General features: G+C 36.6%; 1 protein-coding gene across 1 annotated transcript in view; it reads right to left on the bottom strand.

Moving 5' to 3' along the window:
* The window catches only part of LOC110350225 (uncharacterized), a 362,121-nt gene that overhangs the window by 37,846 nt on the left and 304,303 nt on the right, over window positions 1-19,972 (bottom strand). The window contains exons 3-4 of the transcript XR_015441385.1: window positions 2,996-3,084; window positions 1,821-1,900 (exon numbers count right to left, since the gene is read on the bottom strand). The gene's annotated coding sequence lies outside the window, so the exon portion shown is untranslated. The remainder of the gene's footprint in view (window positions 1-1,820; window positions 1,901-2,995; window positions 3,085-19,972) is intronic.

Genomic DNA, 19,972 nt, shown 5'->3' with positions numbered 1-19,972 from the left:
AATGAGCTCCTATCTATAGTTCCATAGTCAGGCAAACTATCAATCAAATGTGAAAGTACAAAAAAATTATATTTAGATATTCAAAGTTGGAAAAATATTTATTTCCTATGCAATGTTCTATAGGAAGCTACAAAAGGATGTCTAATCACATGAAGGGAATGATCCTATGGGACATAAAAACAAAAAGCTCAATATAAAGGAGAAAAAAAGAGAATCCCAGGTTCATGGCAAATGAAGATCACAAGAAGACAGTTGAACCAAGAGGCATCTGGAGTACATTTTAGAAGGGCCCTCCAAGTTAAATTCACCCCAATGGCTTGATGAAGAAGTTCCTTTCTTCTTCATTTCCTTCTGCCAAGATCACTCATGACCTCCTCAAGAAGTCTGTTTGGCATACTTCTCAGACCTGGAGACTGCCTACGTTGAAATTGGATTCAGAAAACACAGGACAACCCACAATCCCTGACCATATTCTTACTAAATAATTAGTCTCTGGCTTTACACAGTCCTCCTGATAATTCATTATGGTAAGTCCTCCACGACCAGCTTGCAGTTGTGCGCACTGACCTTCCTGGAAGGAGTACCTGTGTAGTCAGGGAGGCTGGAGTCAGCCTTCCACCTGGAAACACCACCCAGCTGCTCTTCTGAAAGGTGGCATCTGTTGATAGTAAGGTTGCCCTCTCCTTCACAACTAGGTTTGTACTTACTACTCTTCTTGCATTATCACCTTTTACTTTCTTTTTATATGTAAATAAGCACTGAAAAATAATGAATTATTAAGTAGAAAATGAAATAGACAAACATCTGCGGGGATAAAGATCAATCTACTCTTGGTGTATCTCTCAGAAGTCAGCCAGGAAAATAGAAAATAATTTGCTACATTGCAAACAGAGAAGAGTTAACACAAGAATTAGAAGGCAAAAACAATACAGAGGAAACATTGCGGGAGACAAGAGATAGTAACAAGATAGAAAAGATCCACCATCTTAGGTCTGGGAAAACAAAAGGAAGAGAAGGTGTTACCCAAATCTAGATACACAAAGGGACCTGCTAGCAGTGTTCTGAGACATTCATGTAGGGAGCCCCATCTGTCTTAGCTGTGTTTCTGTGGAGTCCCTGATGATGCTTCTGAGATTGCCAAAGAACAGGAATACTCAGGCAAACTGCCACTAATGAGACCCACACTGACAGGAATGGGGGAGAATTCCCTTCTCCTCTCCTCCCACGTGCTACTGCTGAAACCATCCAAGACACCATCTGGTAAAGCAGTCTAGGAAACACCACTGGCAGAGTCACAGCCCCCAGCTATGGCATCCCAAGCTCCATAAGGGAAGGAAAATTTATTGCTTAAGATTCTAGGTAAATAACTAGTCCAAGAGGAGACATCTGAAAGTAAGCCTAAAAATGATAGAGGTCTTCACTCTTGCTATGTCCTTTGAATGTGTTACAAGAATATCTCCCTATTGAAAAAAAAAATTTTAAAATGTTTAAAGAGAAGTTGTAGGTTTATTATCAAGTAAAGTGTTTTTATATTTGTTCAACCATTCGTGAAAAGAACAAAATTGTTTCTTAAGAAAAGTACCATTTTCTCCTACACTGTGTAGTGCTCATTACAGTACAGTATAGCATGACGCAATTTCTGAATAACTCTTAGAATGGAAACTTTTACAGTGTTTTACAGTGAATGAGTAAAAATAGAAAATGCAAAGCTGCTGTATGGAAAAACCTGTCAAAGAACCAGATATTTAACATGCATTGTTTATGACAGGCGATGCCAAGACACAGCCAGAAAGACCTGGCCCTAAACCTCTGACCATCACCTGCTAATTATGAGGTCTTGGATCAGTTGCTTCATCTTTTGAAGGCTCCTTTTCCTTATCTATCATATGAAGAAAATTTCCTAGATGAAAATATGGAAACATCATAAGTGAGAATATATTAAAGAAAGTAGTTGTCATTAAAAAAGCACAAGATATTAAGATTCTATAAATCATTGAAAAGAGTTAAAAATTATTGAAACAGATAAAAATGTATCACCTAAGATGTTTATTCCTCTAAACCAGGGCTGATGTTACAGCTTTCCCTACACAAAGCATACAAGAAGCAGTAATACATGATTTGTTCATTGGTGATTTGAAGCCGCTATTTGAATACATCTATTTTATAGAAAATATATTATGTTACATGCTAATCTCTGCCTGAGAAAAGCATAGTTGGTTGTCTCACATAATCACAAACCCAAGACACCTCCAGCACACACATAAGCAAAGTGTATTTTTGGATTTGGAAACGCCATCGTTATTTGCAGAGACTAGTGATATTTGTCTGATGCTGAGACAACAGAAATTACTTCAGTCTTTGTTCAAATTTCATTTCAGATGGCTGTATGTCAAATTCCTATCCTTTCCTACATAGTTTTCCAGCCCCGCACAATTCTGTCATGTTGTCTGAGACTGGGCTTCCAGCTGTCCTTGTATTTCCTCTTCTACCTTGTAGTTACAGACTCCATTGTCTGATGCCTAACTTAGGGTTATGGTTTAGATGTAAAATGTTCCCCAAATTTATTGTCCGGAAGGCCTGATTGCCAGCTAATGGGCTTTGTGGGAATGATTGGATCATAACAGCTCTAACTTCATCAGTGGTTTAATGCACTGATGGACTTATACAATGATGGCATTGTTAAGAGGTGATGCAAACTTAGCAGATGGGGCTGGAATGAATGGTTGAATCGTCTCCTCTCCCTCTCTCCCTTGGCTGCCATGAGGCACAGTTTTTCTCCACCACACAGTTCCTTTGTGACTTAAAAGCAATGGAGCCAGCTGATCATGAACTGAAATCTCTGAAATCATGAACCAAAATAAGCCTTTCCCATTAAAAACTGTTATTCTGAAGTATTTTGTCACAGTTACAAAAACTAATACCCACAGAGTATATATACTTAAAATCACCAGATATATTTTTATTATACACCTAGACATAACTGTTAGAAACTCACCTTTTAATTCTTCAAGTATTTGTTGAGTATCTTCTATATATCAATCTTAAGAGTCAAAAGTAAGACAAGGTACTTGTCCCCAAAGCTGTCTAGAAAAGAAAATAAATGCAGAACATGAAAATACAGAGAAAAAGACAAAATTTTTCAAAAGAGATTTCAGAGAGTTAAGGAAATTGGATAGATTTGGGGGCTCAATTTTACATCCCTAGCAGAAGTTTTAAATCCAGAAGTTTTAGCAGTATAAATGTTAGATATTCTCTATTTCAGAATCTAGATATCCCTGGCTAATTTCACATTCTCCCTCTTACCCCAATTCCACTGGCTTTTGTGAGTGTGTTATATGTTTATATGTATGTATGATATCCATATGTGACTTCATGTTGTTCTGCTACTAACATTATTGTGATGTTTTGTTAGCATTTTTCTTTCTGTCCTTTGCTACATAGATACATGAATTTGCTAAGTGCTTTTCACCCTATACTGTCAAAAAAAAAAAAAAACCCAGAAATTCTAGGTTATGGGAAAGTTTATCCTGAATCAAATTGATGCTCTTGGTCATTGATTTACAATCAAAATTCTATTAACTCAGTGAATAGTACAACTCCCAATACCTTTTGGAGACAAATAGTTTAAAAATAAATTGAGTTTGAAACATGAAGAAGTTCAATAACCTAATTCAGGGTTTCTCCAATGTCCTACTTGTATATCAGTGATTCTCAGAGCAACAGTGACTTGCAGATTGTAGAGATTTTAAGTAAATCTGACACTACTTGCTACAATTCTTGATATAGTTTTCAATCATAAATGAATAGATCTGAGATTAAGATTCATGCTAATAAGTATAATTATTGATTATAGTCATGAATTATTGAGCATCTGAAATTTGGCAGGAAGTACAACAGCTTATTTACATGATAATAGCATGTACTGAGTAATTATTGTGTGTCCAGTAAATAAGTGCTTTACATTCAGTATCTCATTTAATCCTCACACTCTACATCCTATAATGTAGATGCCATCTTCATCTGAGTGTTGTAGATAAGGAAACTGAGGCTTATAAAGATTAAAGGTGGATGTGAGGGCGATCTGGCTGCGACATCTGTCACCCTATTGATCTCCAGGGTTGATTCAGCTGATCTGGCTGGCTAGGCAGGTGTCCCCTTCCTCCCTCACTGCTCCATGTGCATCCCACCTGAAGCTGCATGCTTGGCCGGAGGTCCCCCAGAGGAGGATTGTTTCCTCTATCAAGGGTATTTGAGTAGCTGTGTCTCCCTGGAAGAACCTCCACACAAGTTCTCAAAGACTAAATGGGAAATTTTTATCAAGATGGTAAGCTCTGTTGACATAGAAAAACATCTCTACTACCACAAAATATGCTAGATTTTGAGAAAATGTAATTTTTAACTATTTTTATTTACAGAAACTATGGTGTAGAACATGATAAATCAAGTTAATGAACTTATGGATAAATCAGACTAATTATCAAATGCACTGCCTCACATCCTTACCAACATTTTTTTAAAAGAAACATGTAAAATCTAGTATGAACAATTCAAAAGCACACAATATATTGTTACTAATCATGGTCACCATGATGTGCTGTAAATCTCTTGAACTTATTCCTCCTGTATAACTAAAATTCTCTACCCTTGACCAAGGGTAAAAAACTAAATATTTTTATGGAAAATGAATAGAAAAATTCAAAGCAAGAAATGTAATTCTGTAGTTGCCAAAAATAAAAACAGAATACATAGTAGTAACAGGGTATGGGTATAATGGAATTTTGGTACTTGAGATATCAATATTGCAACAGAAGAAGAAAATTAGAGTCTTTGAATACAGTCAGAAATCAGACAAAGAAATCCCCATGGCAAAGCTCCACCTACTGTGACCATGACAAGAAAATGAGCTGTCAGTCCTGAGGCTTGAATGGAAAAAGTATACCTCAAGAAATAAGATTCCCCAGAATACATCATCTAAATGTATGAGATCCAAACACTTTTGTTATTTGCAAGAAGACCCTGAGATAGACAAATAACATACCAACCTGTCTAGGATGAGTGAGCATGTGGGTGTACCTGAAGAAACTCATGACATCAATAGGCTTAGCTCTATAAATCAAAGATTCCACAAAAGCCTAACAGTAAATATAGTAAGTGACATAAATCATAAAGCACCTAAGAAAATACATTGTTGTGACTAGGCAACATAACTAGGAATCATCAATAACAGGGCATTTTAAAATAATATAATATATATTATATTATTCTACTATATATAATTATATATAGTAGAATAATATAATTATCATTTGATAACAACCAATGAAGCATGGGGGAAAAACCCACAAAAAAAGCATATTATAAAATGGGTGATCAAAATATAAAGTGAATGTTTAAGTTAAAAATTTATTACAGTAAAAATACACATTGTCATAATGCCCCTCAAAATACTCCTCCTCACTTCAAACACATTTATCTCATATTCTTGCCACTTTCTGAAGGTGTTCTCTGAGTCTTATTTTGTTTGTGTCTTTACAAGGTATGATCAAAGATACAGGAAATACTGCTGCTGAGTGCCAACAAATGGAAAGACAGGCTCTTAAAAACATTATGGTGTGTCTATTCACAACGTCTGGTGCCATATGCATTCTGGCTCTTACTCAAAGTCAAAATGACCATGAAAGATAAACATTTTGAATGGATTCAGCACACCAAGGCAGCTACAACAGCACAAATAAAGCCACTCACAAAAGGTTTTCTTGCTTCATAAAGTGACGATGATGGGGTATGTGTGTTGAAACAAGGGTAATATTTTGAGGAGAATTAACGGAAATGTGTTCTTCACTATAGTAATTTTTTGAATTTAAATATTCACCATCTATTTCAATTGCACCTTATTGTAGGCAGATGTGGTAAACAAATTTAAAATTTAAAATTATAGTTATTGATTTTTTTTAAAAACTCAGTGGCCAAGATACATATAAAATTCTCCAGAAAAGAGAATCCTTATGCAGAAAGCAGCTCTGTCAGAATCTCCAGGACATACAGGAGGCATACAGAGAAAGGTATCAAGGTTAAGGGACACAAAAGATGGAAAGAAGTTCCAGTACACATTTGATTAGCTTACTAAATGGATAGGACAGAAGACAGTAAATGCTTGCAAAGATGTGGGCTGTGTAAGTTTCAGAACTGAAAAAAGGCATGGGTCATCAAAGAAATAAAGTGCTTAAGCCTGGATTTAACCATTGTGCTGTATATTACATCTTCAGCAAAACCTATAATGTACAACTAGGATTTACTTACCATCTACCATTAGCACATCAAGTCACGTTGGTGTTTCCCAATCCCCAGAAAATATTTAGCAATGTCTGGAGACCCTTTGTGGTTGTCTCAGCTACTGGTAGAGGAGAAAGTTTGCTACTGTCAGCTGATGAATAAAAGTCAGGGAAGCTGCTAAACACTCTACAGCACACAGAACAGCTTTTACAAGGGAGAATTATCTGGCCCAAATATCAATAGTGCCTGGCTGAGAAGCACTGCTTTACATATATTGACATTAATACTCAAAACCCAGCAGTACATATTATTCCTGATGGAGACGCTGAAGTCAAAGAGCTTAAGTAATTTGACCAAGTCTATACAACTAGTAGAAAATAGAGCTGGGATTTAAATCCGTGTTGGGCTCATTCCAAAGCTCATGACCTTCAAATTGTATTTTCTAAAAGAATTCATCTCAACAGAGACTGCTATTGTGAGTGATTAAAGTAGAAGCAGCAACATCATATACACAGAAAAGAACCACTCTATTCCAACTACTATCTGAAAGGGTAACCCTGTAAGCACGCCAAGCTTGTATCTCTTATCCCTCTTCATGCTCCAGCTTTCCATGGCTTCATAATCTGTAACTGAAGAGAGGGGGAGGTAACTTTCTGCTCCTTGAAAATATCACTACCTAGAATATGTGCTCACCATCACACTAGTGCCAGTTGACAGGCTTACTGCTGATGGCCTGGAATGTGGAATCTACTCTGCTCTTAAGGATACTCTAGATCTCCTCGACTTAGACCAGCTCCTTGGTGAGAATGCTTGGAGAGTGAATGTTTTGTGTTCTCATTCTTACATCGAAAGGGCCCTCCAGATGGTCTGTTTCTTGTTGGCTCAGCCCAAAGACACATGCATAAATCAGCAGCAAATTTGATGATAGGATATATTTGGAATCAAAACAATTCATTGAACCACCATACTGTGTTTCCCAGCCATGCTTTGATCTCTTAAATCATAATGAAACTCACTTCAAAATTAAAACATGTCTAAATGTGCCATTCTAATTGTATTCTAAAAATTAGATTTTTGAACACTTTTCAATCAAACAAATGTTTTATTATTCTGTGTATAAATTGAATATGTTATTGTTATTATGGAGAGCTTAAGAATCTCACAAGACATCAAAGTACATTCCAGTGTGATTCTTTCAACATTAGAAAGATTATTCTTTTAACTGATGAAGCTGCTCTTATCTTTTCAAAATCTTTTCCAAATGCAGTTCATGTTATTCCATAATTTTTCTTATTACTGTTTTTAGACATAGGTTTCCTTGGAAACTGGACTTCTAATGGACTTTAGCTACAAATAGGCTAAAAAATTGCCTTTATTCATTTATCATTTCATTATAATTAAATCTTCTATATGATGTGGCCTGTTCACATGGATGGTATCTTGTTTCCATGGTAACAGAGATTTTCTACTATCCATAGTTTGAAATGCCTTCACAGTGTTTCTTGATTAACTCATGAGCCCAAAATTGCATTTTGTAAACTTACATGTAGTGGAACTTGTAAAGAATAGACTGCAAAAAAATTATCTTGTTTTCCATTTCTTTGAAATTTGCTTTTGTTTTTATGATTCTTTTTTCCTAATATGCTGCCCTCCCGGAGCAACATAATTTTGTGCCACTAGGAAAAGCAAAATCCACCACTAAATTTAGCAAACCCTATCATTTTTGTGGTTGGATTGCCATCTACAGTTCTTAATACCCAGTGGCTGAGAGAAAAGAAGGCCAACTATGACATTTTTATAAAATGGAGAAAGCACAAAGGACTGAAGCAACAATTTTCATTTTCTCTTTGCTAATATTTTCAGTAATCTATTGATAGTGTTATTCCACTAATAAATGGAATAACACACTTCCATTTTTTCTACCAACATATGCCTTTGTTTTTTCCAAGAATTTCAGAACAATTCAGAAGGCTGCAACTACTGATCATATCCATAACACTGGAATAAAACTGCAAATTTATAAATTCTTTTATTACATTGGCATCACTATAAAAGTAATAAAGCTCTTACTTTCGCCATAGAATAATAAGAAATAACAACCACACATAGAATTATCAAGTCATTCAATAAATATTTATCTGTCACCAAATAGCCAATGCTCTTAATCCAGGCTCCTGACAGTCCCAAATCCTATTAGCATGCAATTTGAAAACTCATGGTTTGAAAGATTCTCTTAGCCTGCAGTGTGTAAGGGCTAAGCTAAAGTAATAGTTACATAGAAAGTTATTTCTAAAACCACAGCTGAAATAGTACAAGACTAATCATATGAAGAATGAATAGTGAGAACCTATCTTGAATCAGATTGTCCTACTAAATCCCATTTTATGAGCACTTTATTAGAACTTCAAGCCAAAGAAGTATACCAAGCCAAAGATGTGCTGTACCATCTGCGTTCCCTCATCTTCTAAACATATGAATATAATTTATATGCACTGCAGTCACTAATAAAATTAGAAATCTCCTAGGGTCCTAACTGTGGAGCCTGATTGGGAAAAATTAAAGTACTTAAAGAAGACATATCCATCTCTTTAAATATGTGTCATGACAATAAAAAATTACTATAGCATTTAGTTTACAAGGCTGTCCTAATAAATGATGAGGTAAAATACAGAGGTGGATTTTATAAACTGTCAGAGTAGGACGATGTTCATTACTGATTCTGCTGAGGATACTGGTAATATGTACAGAAACTAGGGTGTGAATCAATCTGGTATTCAGTTTAGGGGACTGGGAGCTCTGCACTGAAGAGGAGAAGAAGGCAGAGTTCAGCAGCAATTGAGCCTCAGCCTTAGCCCCTGTTAAACTCTGTTTCTGCTCTCCTTGTCTTCCTTTCTAGAGGTTTGGGTCACCTCTACCAGAGCTCAGCATACAACACTGCTCTTTCACTTCCTCCTTGCTTCCACGTCTGAGTGGACCTTAAAACCTTCATGCCACTGACTGCAAACACAGTGGAGATCAAAAGGGGAAATTTGGTCAAATCTGGTCCCTCTATAGAGGCTGAAAAATAAAAATAAATTATGCATGAACAAGAAAAATCTCCACTCATAAACAACTGTAAAATTTTTCTATCCTTTCATACATATAAGTCATCTTTCAGAAATCCTAAATTCGAGGAAAGGGAAAAAGACAAATCTCTGCCTCTCTGTTAATAATCAAATAAAGGACAAGAAATGTTTACCTCTAGAAATGCATGGAGCAAATACTTATAGTGGGAAACAAAACTCACATGCTCAGTGGCCTTTTCCTACTCTATTCTTCAGAAGAAAAATCTGAAAGAGGATTTTTGGGGGGGGTGGGTACTGGGGATCAAACTGGGTCCTTGTGTCTGCAAGGCAGGCGGTGACACCACTGAGCTAAATTCCCGGCCCTGAAAGAGGATTTTTTAAGAGAATGCAGTTCTGCAATGAAAAAAAAATAGAGAGGAAAAATGAAAATAACAAAGTTTAAATGTTTACTCATTTTTATTATAAAAATAATTATTTCTGTTACCTCCTACATACATGAGATGGGCCTGAAGACAGGGAGAAGAGAGGGAGAATCCTACAAGGAGGTGAGAAATGTTCTATAATTCGATCAAGGTGGTAGTAAGGTTGGAAAAATTAATCAAGCTGTGTTTCTAAGGTTACACTTTACCTAAATTACATATCAATTTTTCAAAAAATAGAAAGAAATATTTTCCCATTCAGAAACATGGGACATAAAACTGATCATGTTGGATCCATAGTTTATTGCAATGATTTGTTTGAAGAAGCTTTGATATGCTATGTATTTCTAAGAAATAATGTGCTAGAAATCTGGAACTTGGTAACTTTTGATTTCCCACAACACACTAGAGGGAACTATTCGATTTATTTGATCAAACCTGTACAGAGATGTTTCATTATTCAACTAAATCAATGCTGTGCTATAATAATCAATTGAGACATTTCACTCCATTTCTTCTAGAGAGGTTTTTTTTAATCGATATCTATGGCCTCCTTCCTGTAACTATCACTGGAACCAGAAAACAACCAGGGCCCAAAAGATCTAGCCTTTGCAATGACAATGTGCTTTAAGGAAGGATAAATGTACCTGAATATAAAAGTTCACTAACGGAAGAAAGTAGGTAAATACCAAAGCCACGTCAAGGGAAGGGGGGATAGGGAGTTTACTAAAAGCGGAACAGATCCTAAAACAAGTTCACTAAATTTTAACCCTGCTTAAGTTACTTAACATGAATATAATGGAGTTTCTGTCCTTTCCTAAGCATGACTTGACCCCAAGAGATTTGGCATTGGCATTAACCGGGTTAATAATGTTAGGCTGATTTTAATATCAATAACCCAAGCACTAAGTCTTAAAATAAAAAATGAGAAAAGTCAACAATGTGTGCAAATGTAAGCTACTGGAGAGAATATGTGTCAAGACGAGTGGATTCCCAGAAAATGTCAGCACTTTGTAGGATGAGCTCTGGCAGCCATCTACGTGTTGACAATATGCTAGAGAGCCTCTGAACATAAATCAATCTACATTTGTTCTCACAGGGACTGGGAGCTGGAATTGCTGTTTCTGAAACTTGAGCCAATATTGTCATGGCAATATAAATGATGGAAACTTTGCCACTGTAGTTTGCTTCACCCATTGCTTGAACCTCTTGGCAAACAGCGCCCTGGAATTTCATTAATTAGTGCTAACTATGATTGGCACTGCCAGAGAGGACAATAAAACAACCACAGTGTTTTTATGAACATATGGATGGCAGAGTTGCTAGCTGTATAATACAACATTGGTTTCCAACTTATTAAAGCTTATTTATTCTGCACATGATTTACCTAATTTCATCATTTTATCTACATTAGTATAATTTTTTATTTTCTGCTGATTGGATATTGAAGTACGAACTGCTTAACTAGTAGAAGTATGATCATATTTGTCTCTGTGAACATCATGAGATTGGGATGGATCCTTTGAAATAATCTAACTCAACAACTTTAATTTACAAATGAAGAAACTCAGCCCCAAGAAAGTGAAATAACTTTCCCAACATTACAAAGTCAGTAGTTAGAATTAAGGATAAAAACCTATGTATTCTGAATCAAGGATTTATTCCTCTTTATCACACTGTTATAATTGCTTTCACTAGACTGACGTTCAGTTGACTTGGAATTGTTTTTGATTGGCATTTAGCTACTTCCTATAAGCCTTTTAGCTAAACAAATTTTCTCATCTCCATACAATGGTCTTCCAAATAAATTATTAACAGAAGTCCCTCATAAGTTCAAAAAAGTCACCCATTAGATGTGCTTTAATCTATCATGCTTGTCACATTTAGTATAACAATTGGGAATATTCATATTTTATTTATCTTTGAATTAGGAAAATCTTTACAGGGAAAATTTTCTCTCTTCACATCAGTAAGCAAAATGGAGTTTAGTGAAACTTTATGTGCAGGGTTCACATAATTTTCTTCCCAGACACTTTTGTGTTCTACTTGAAAAAGTAAGAATATATCATCAACTCCCAGATTTGTAGAATCAGGAGTCTACAAGTCAGTTGGATATCTATATCATGTCAGTTCATATACTTGGTTAAAAAGGAAGAGTATGCATTAAAATTAGAATCACCAGAGTCTCTTTCTCTATTAATTTCTTCTTTTCATTGCCTTCAAGTATTTATTTATTAGCTGCCACAGCAGCTACCTCTACCCTTCTTATTAATGAGAAGAATAAAACTTGTTGTTTAAGCCTCTGATGGCAATAGAGGCAGGTAATATTTTCTGGTGACTGCCCTTCTTCTTCCCCTTATCCTTTGGGCATACAGATAGATTTGAGTTGGGCATTGTGTTGCAAAAGAGATGAAACCAGTGGAAAAAATTTCTGTTATTATTTTAATTTTGGAAGTTACCAAAAAATTAAGCCTTGTTTCTGAGTCTCATCTGTTTAATACATATCCAGAGTCCACTGCATCAAGTTGCCACACAGTCAATAAATTCTCCCAAATTAGTATGGTCTTAATTGAAACCAGGAATGTAAAGGACTGAATTGGCATTTATATGGTATGCCAAGCAAATGTTAAAATAATAAATGTTTCAAACATTGAGAATAATATGGGATGACCAGGTAGCTTACATGAGAACCAAGTGTTCAGTTCAAGCAAACATGAGCAAGTTATAAATTCAGAGCATGTTATTTTTATCCCACCTTAAAATTGCTTTTAATGAGCAATACAATACTTTGTCTTTATCACTTCAGACCACATTAAGGGGCCCTATAGGAACAGTCCTACAGTATAGTCACTACAGTATGACCCTAAAGTCGTTATCCGCTACCTCATACAGTATCTATCCCTTTATAAAGATTAACTAAAGACATTTCTCTAGGTCTCAGTACAGGAAAATATGCAACAACAAATATTTGGAGAGAGAAATGGTTGTTTTTTATTCTTTTTTGGTTTTGTTTTAATGGGCTTCTGAAAGCATAGAAGGGTAACTGATTGTGTGAAATTTGTTTGTTTAGTTTTTTAAGGTGAAATGGACTTGTTCAAGGTCATAAGATAAAGGAGAAAAACTCAGATATTAGAGAAGGAAAGAGACAGGACAAATAATGTCTGTGGAGGAAAATAAAGATTTAAACACTGCAGTTGATCACTTTCTCCATCCATCCTTTCCACCCTTAGAGAGGAAATACAGCATTTGGTACAGAGCTTAGACTTTGGAGCCAGGCCATCAGAGCCAAACCAGATCTAACACTTAGTAAATGACCTTGGACAACTGAATTAGCCTGAGATTACTCATCCACAAAAGAAGGGAAATAGTAACCTACTGTATAGGATTGTTATGAATCTCAAATAAGCCAAAATGTATGGCACTTGGAAGAACATCTACAACATAACAATATTCAGCAGTTTATCATCATCATCCTCATTTCTGCTTCAGCTCCATCTTCTCAAAGTCTGAGACAGAAGACTAAATTGAATTTGGCAAAATGATTAGGCACCTATTGCTACCAAGCACTGTACTCTCAAAATACTCTCAGTGTAGTAAACAAATAGTTGCACCACATGTATTGAGTTAATATCAAAACCAGTAATACATGTATCTAGGTCTCCAGGCTGGGCCACACAGGCAACAGAAATTGGAATGAGAAACTCCTGGAAAATTCCTTGTTTGCTTTTGAAGCCCTGGGATCTCAATTCAGAGGTTAAAAAACCCAGCCAGACCCCTGGAGTCAATTTCCTCCAGCCCTAGCCTGGCTAGATTGGAGTTAGGGTTAAGATTAGAGTTAGGGTTAGGGTTAGGTTTACGGTTAGGGTTAGACCCTTTTCTATTAGCTTTGAAAGAGATTTTATTACTGGAAAAACTTCCTTCCACTTTTCCCAACCCCTTCAGTCAGCCCCTTGCCTCTCCAAAGTGCTGGCTCCCACCACCCAAAAATGCCCTAAACCTTACTTAGTAAGGACCATTCTTTTCCTCCACTCCAAGGACAAAAGAGGAGAGCTCTTGTGTGTATACTAGGATATGTGACAATGAAGAACTATATTGAATTTTTTATCAGAGCCCTGTTATGTCACTGAACATTAGCAAAAGCAAATAAGGGTACAATTAAGGTCTTTGACATTTCTTTTGTTGTTGTCATGTTTTCTTATTGACACAGCACACTTAAGAAGTTACAAGCAGAGACAAATGAAGAATTTCAAATAACATTTTATTTGACAGAAAAACACTCATATATTCCTTCTTTTCTCATATCTATACAATGTTCAGGTGTGTACCTTATTGAAAGACAAGGGAGCTAAAGTCTTTCAGGTCTTCCAAATAAACTAAAGATCCAGATTAAAGATCCCGATTAAAGAAGAATTGAAAATTGGCATCTGAAGTTCTCAGGTCTTGAGCCAGTGAGTTAGAGAATAATGTTGAGGAAATACCTAATTTCTTCAGTGATAAACTTCAGGATCCCAGAATTTTCTTACAACTGGAACATTTTTCGTAAGAAGTCTAGTTGAGATGAAATACCTTCCAAAAGGTAACTCACAGGGCTCTCATTCACAGTTTCTACACTTAAATGAATGCTATTAAAAAGCATGAACTTTTGAACTGGTTATTCTTCTTCTTATAACAATAAAAGTTCAATTATTCTGGAAACCATTCACTTTTCTGGTGGTCATTTTTAAATCCATGGTTTCTCCTACCTTTCCCTGATCTATTGTATTTTACTCATAATAGCCAAATAAAAGAGCCAGGTAAAGAATTTTTAGTTACCAGAAGAATTTTCAAATTATATATTGAGCCCATTTGTGCAGGAAAAAAAAGCTATTTTTTTTTTTGCTTTTTCTATTTCAACCACTAGCTGAAGTATATAACACCAGATTACACCACCTGCTTTCTGTGTTATCATTCCTTTACCTCTCTCCTCACATTCCTTACAGATTACAATTGCCTTTTCTACTCAGTACCTACTATCATCCTAAGTGATTTCAATATATATTTTGATGAATCAGCCAAAATCCTGGTCTCATTTCAGGATGTTCCCCACTTCAGCACCTTACTTCAGCTCCAGACCCCTTTCCCATTTATTTTACAGTCAGTTCTTTTCTTTCTTTTCTTTCTTTCTTTCTTTCTTTCTTTCCTTCTTTCTTTTAGACAGGGCCTTGAACTCACTTCAGAGCCCAGGCTGGCCCCAAACTCACGGCAATCCTCCTGCCTCAGCCTCCCGAGTGCTGGGATTACAGATGTGTGCCACCACGCCCAGATTTTATAGTCAGTTCTTACCTAATAAGCTTCAGAAACTCTGTTATTTGATTTCATCAGAAATCAAACATCCTGTTAGAAATCTGACATCCTGTCTTATTCAGTCAAGCCAACTGGTTCTTCTCCTCCCCTCCTTCCCTGCCCTTCTTGGACTCAAAGACAGCCATTTTAAATAGATACTCAACATCACTTCAATATCTCCATCCCCTTCTCCTGAATGCTTAAGTAAATCTAAAATCATTTGTTTACTTCCCCTCTCCCTGATCAGCCAGTAATGTGTGGTTTTGCAGAATATGCCCTGCGCCTGGTTGTTCAGGCAACCGGGTAAGAGATCCACTGCTGGCACAAGCAGAGGGATGGGTACATTTGCCTAACACACACAAAGATAATTTTAATCCCCTGAGTACTTCTGACTCACAAATGGGACTACCATGAGATAGCCATGGCCCTGGGTAGCTAAATACACTTGGACAAAAAGATGCTCTTACCTATTTTAAAAAGAAAGATATTTGCAATATCTGACATTATTGAGCACTCTCTCTTCTTGAAACTCATTCTATAATGCTCTCCAAAATACTACTTTACTCTGGTTTTTCTATTGCCTTTCTAGCCTCTTTTAAATCTGCTTCTCTGGCTGCTCTGTCTTGGACTGTCCATAAAATAGCAGCCATTCTTAAGAGTGGCTCCCTGACCCACTTCTGCTCCTCCCCACACCTTCTCTGCATGACGTAACTACTTTTTACTATCCCAATTCTCCATTATATAAGTAAATTCCAAATCTATTTCCTCATGTCTGAACTTCCCTAAATCCCAAACCCACCTTCCAGTTGCCTATTGCAAAAAAAAAAAAAAATCCCTTTCCGGTTGCTTATTTAACCATCCTATGAGCATCAAAAATTTGTCCTATCAAAATATGAATTCAGCATTTCCCCAAATCTCTGTTTGTCTTTATGTTCCCAGTCTTCACTAACAGCATACCCATCTACTGACTCTTCCAAGATAGAAACCTCAGGGGTTTATAGTCATTTTTCATTAATTTTCTCATCTAGTTGATCGCAAAATCATCCTGATTATGTCACTGAAAAATTGTTCAAATCCCTCCTCCCACTTTACTTTGAGCTCCTATTCTCTTCTCTAGACAAAAGCTTCTTAACCCATTTTCCTCTCTCCACACTGCATGTCAGACACGTCTGTCCTCTGCACCCTCTTGCCCTAATTGAAGATCCTTTGAGCAATCCAATGACACTTAAAGCCAACAGCATGACTTGCTCCAAAGTAGCTTTTACAATATACCTTCAATTTACCTTTTAACTAAACACTGGCACCTTCTCTTACTTGTGTATTCTGTCCTAGCCACACCAATTTACTTAATTTTCCCTGAATGCACCATGAATCTTATGACACTGTCCTTACTTATTCTGGTCCCCCTCCTAGAACTTCTATCACTCTTTTGCTCCCTGACAAACAAAATTATATTCATTCTTAATTGCCCAGCTCCAATGTCCCCTTCTGTACAGAGTTTCTCCTGTTGTCCATTCTTACAGCTAAAAATTAACTACCTCATGGTCCTTTCTCCCATAGCACTCAATACTTTTTCTTTCTGGTATATATTGTCTTTTTAAAAATTGCAAGCTCCAGAAAATGTGAAACTATGAATTATTCAGGGCTTCACAACCCAAGAATCCATTTTACCTCGTGTATGGAAAACAAATCAGTCATTCCCACCTTCATTTTATGGTTCTCAAAATCTTTGTAAGTTTTATGTCATCCTGTTTCAGTGTTTACTTGTTAAATTGTTAATTTAATGAGAGAGAATTATTTCCATGACAAGAGAAATTTTTACCTCCTTTAATTATTAACTTCAAATTTTTAACTTTGTTTTCAGGAGTGTTATATAGATTGGTCCAGGTCTCCAGCTAGTTAAAAGAAACCCATAGAGAAAATGTAATTCACACAAGGTGAAAAGAGTCAGTGTAGACCCTACAGTACCAACATCCTTCACCTGAGGTGAAATCAGGAAGTCTCATCATCATCTCAGCAGGTGGGAGGTAGACTAACTTTCATCCTCCAAATTTTCCATTTCCATACCTCTTTCCCCACTAGGATCAACCTCTTTTGGCTTTTCGGATATCATTATCTGTGTTGGTTGGTTTTAGGTGACAAATTGATTGACCAAAGTAAGAGATGCCCAGAGAGCTGAAAAACATTAGCTCTGGTTGTGTCTATGAGGGCATTTTCTGAATCAGTAGACTTAGTAAGGTCTCCTTGCCAATGTGGTGGCATCATCTAGTCCACTGAAGACCCTCCCAAAAGAAATAAAAAGGAGGACAAGAAAATTTCCTCTCTCTTCTTGAGCTCAAACATTTGTCTTCTACCCACAGAGCTGCAGTTTCCAGTTCTCAGGACTACACACTTTCCCTGAGTCACACTACCAGCTCTCCTGCTTCTCCAGCCTGCAAATGGTATACAGTGGGCCTTCTCAGCTTCCATAATCACATGAGCCAGTTCTTATAATAAATTTCCTCTTCTCTATCTATCTGTATTTCCTATTGGTTTTGTTTCTCTGGAGAACTCTCTTTAATACACCAAAACGTTCTCATTTTGCCACGTATTGATTCATCGTATCTCATCTCTTATGGGCAATGCATCTCATCTCTGTAGAGCTTAGCTCTTAAAGGCAGAGAAAGAGACCCTCTGAGTTTTAGATGTGCCATTTTTCCTGATGTGTTCGCTTTCTTTTTCCCTCTATCCTTCCAGTGTCACATTGTAGCTATCATTTTACGTTCTCCACTCCATACCCATAACTGCTCCTCCAGTTGTACACTCGTTGCAGTCAGTATGCATTAATTAAGCAACAAAAGAACTATTACACAGGAAAGTTCTTTCCTAAGTGTACCATATCAGCTTTTTCAAAAGAGACCAATTTAGGGCCAGGGATTTAGCTCAGTGATTCCGGCGCCTACCTCACAAACCCAAGGTCCTGAGTTTGATCCCCAGTACCAAAAGAAAAAGAAACCAATTTGATGGTTCTGTGAATATCAAAAATTGCATTTTGGTGTTGTTTTGGTTTGATTTGGGGTTTTTGTTTTTTGGGTTGGTTTGTTGTTGTTTGTCCCCGCCCCAGACTTTCTGGATATGAAATGATCACATGACCCCAGGAACATAGGAATATGTTAGCAGTTTTCTAGTTTACAGATAAAAACTTTGATTCCTTCCAAAATGGATTCTCCTTCCCAAAAGCTAAAGGAATCAGAGGTCACTTAGGGGTTTCAGTGAGCTAAAAGGGCCATAAGGGTGTGTATTGATCAGATCATTACTCTTCTCTTCCAGAAGAATTTTCTCCAAAAACAGCTACCTGTTAGAACTCTCTCATCATTTTTCAATTAGTGTTTCTATGGTGCCTCCTTCTATTTCAAGTGAGCTTTGAGTCATGAGTGACACGTGAACTATACTGATTCCCAGACCCCTCCACAAAGAGAAGACTCCCACAGCTCACTCCCACTGGTGACAGGAACCGTAGGATGCAGTGCAGCATTGCTGTCCTCTACTGCCAAATCAATTGCTAGCTCTGTCGCGCAATGGCATTCCCAGGTTTATGCAAAGGAAGGGGCTCTAATTTTCACAATGTTAATTCAATCTATTCAGAAATCCTATCTCTGAGCTCATAATTTTATGTTGTGACTATGTTGCATACAGATGAGGACTCTGTTTTGCTTCTTGCCATTCCTGCAAATACTTGGTATTTCTTCAACAAATAGAAACATTACCAAATTATGCACCAACTACCCAGTTTAGCTATACAAGCTGTTTTGTTCACTCAAAAAAAATCATGGAAATTCTGTTTTAAATTTTATTCCTTGGTCCTTAGGTGGTTGATTTTGGAAGTAATAACTCAACATGCTAAATTCTGGGCCTACATTTGCTCCTTGTTGGATAGAAAACACCACTTTTTTCCTACATTTCATTAAACTTTTGCATATCCAGAAAGTAGCTTTTATATTAGCAAAGATTCTGTTATACAGAAAATTACAGTTGTCACTAACCATCAACCTCATGCTGTTTCTTCTTCCTCTTCCTGATGTTCTTAAACCATAATAAGGCAGAACTAAAAGATATATTTAAGAACCTAGATGCAATGAAACATTATAACCATGAAGAGAATTGCTGCTGCTATAATTTCAACAATTGTATTGGCTTTAGATTGCAGAAATAAATTTGGTATTTTTTTTCCTGTGGTCTACAAAGGTTCTGCTGATGAACTAGCTGGATATTCCTCCCTGAATTAGCAAGCTTGATGAAAACCATTTTAGTCTCTGCATCCAATGATAATCATACTTTATGTTTCTAAGTGACAACAATATGTCCAGTGGTTCATATACAACACATCTTATAATCCTGACAACATCCCTGCCAAAGGAATATTTTCATAATCTCCATTTAATAGATGAGAAAACTGAAGGTACAAGAAGCATAGTAACTGGCCTGACATCAGACAACTAGAAAATGATGAAAATAAGAGATGCAGCTCTGATTGTTGGCACAAGCATGCCAAAGAATACCCTTAAACTTGGGGTGTTGTGGGATTTTTCCACCCCTTCCGACTTTCAGATTACACTAATAAGTGACTCATCTTCCTCAGATCAATTTAATATATCACCCTCCATAGTATCAAGTATGTAATCACCAGTGAGACAGACCTGCAATGAACTCATGAAAAACATGCGTTTCCTGAAAGGGAAGGGGGCAGTGGGTCAGCTAAAGATCTGCACTTTGTCTTCAACAAAGAGAGAAAGGACACTTGGGGAAATGATGGTCAAGAATTTCAATTTAAGCCACTAGCAGTTAGAATTTTGACTGAAAGCTGCAAGAATGTCCCAGCTGAAATTCCATAAAACAGGCCAACATATCCCATTA

This window comes from Heterocephalus glaber, unplaced genomic scaffold (genome assembly GCF_053883595.1).
Source record: "Heterocephalus glaber isolate CG9 unplaced genomic scaffold, H.glaber_assembly_v1.0 deba00001509, whole genome shotgun sequence".
Lineage (NCBI taxonomy): Eukaryota > Metazoa > Chordata > Mammalia > Rodentia > Bathyergidae > Heterocephalus > Heterocephalus glaber.
This window is presented reverse-complemented; position numbering and strand designations above follow the sequence as displayed.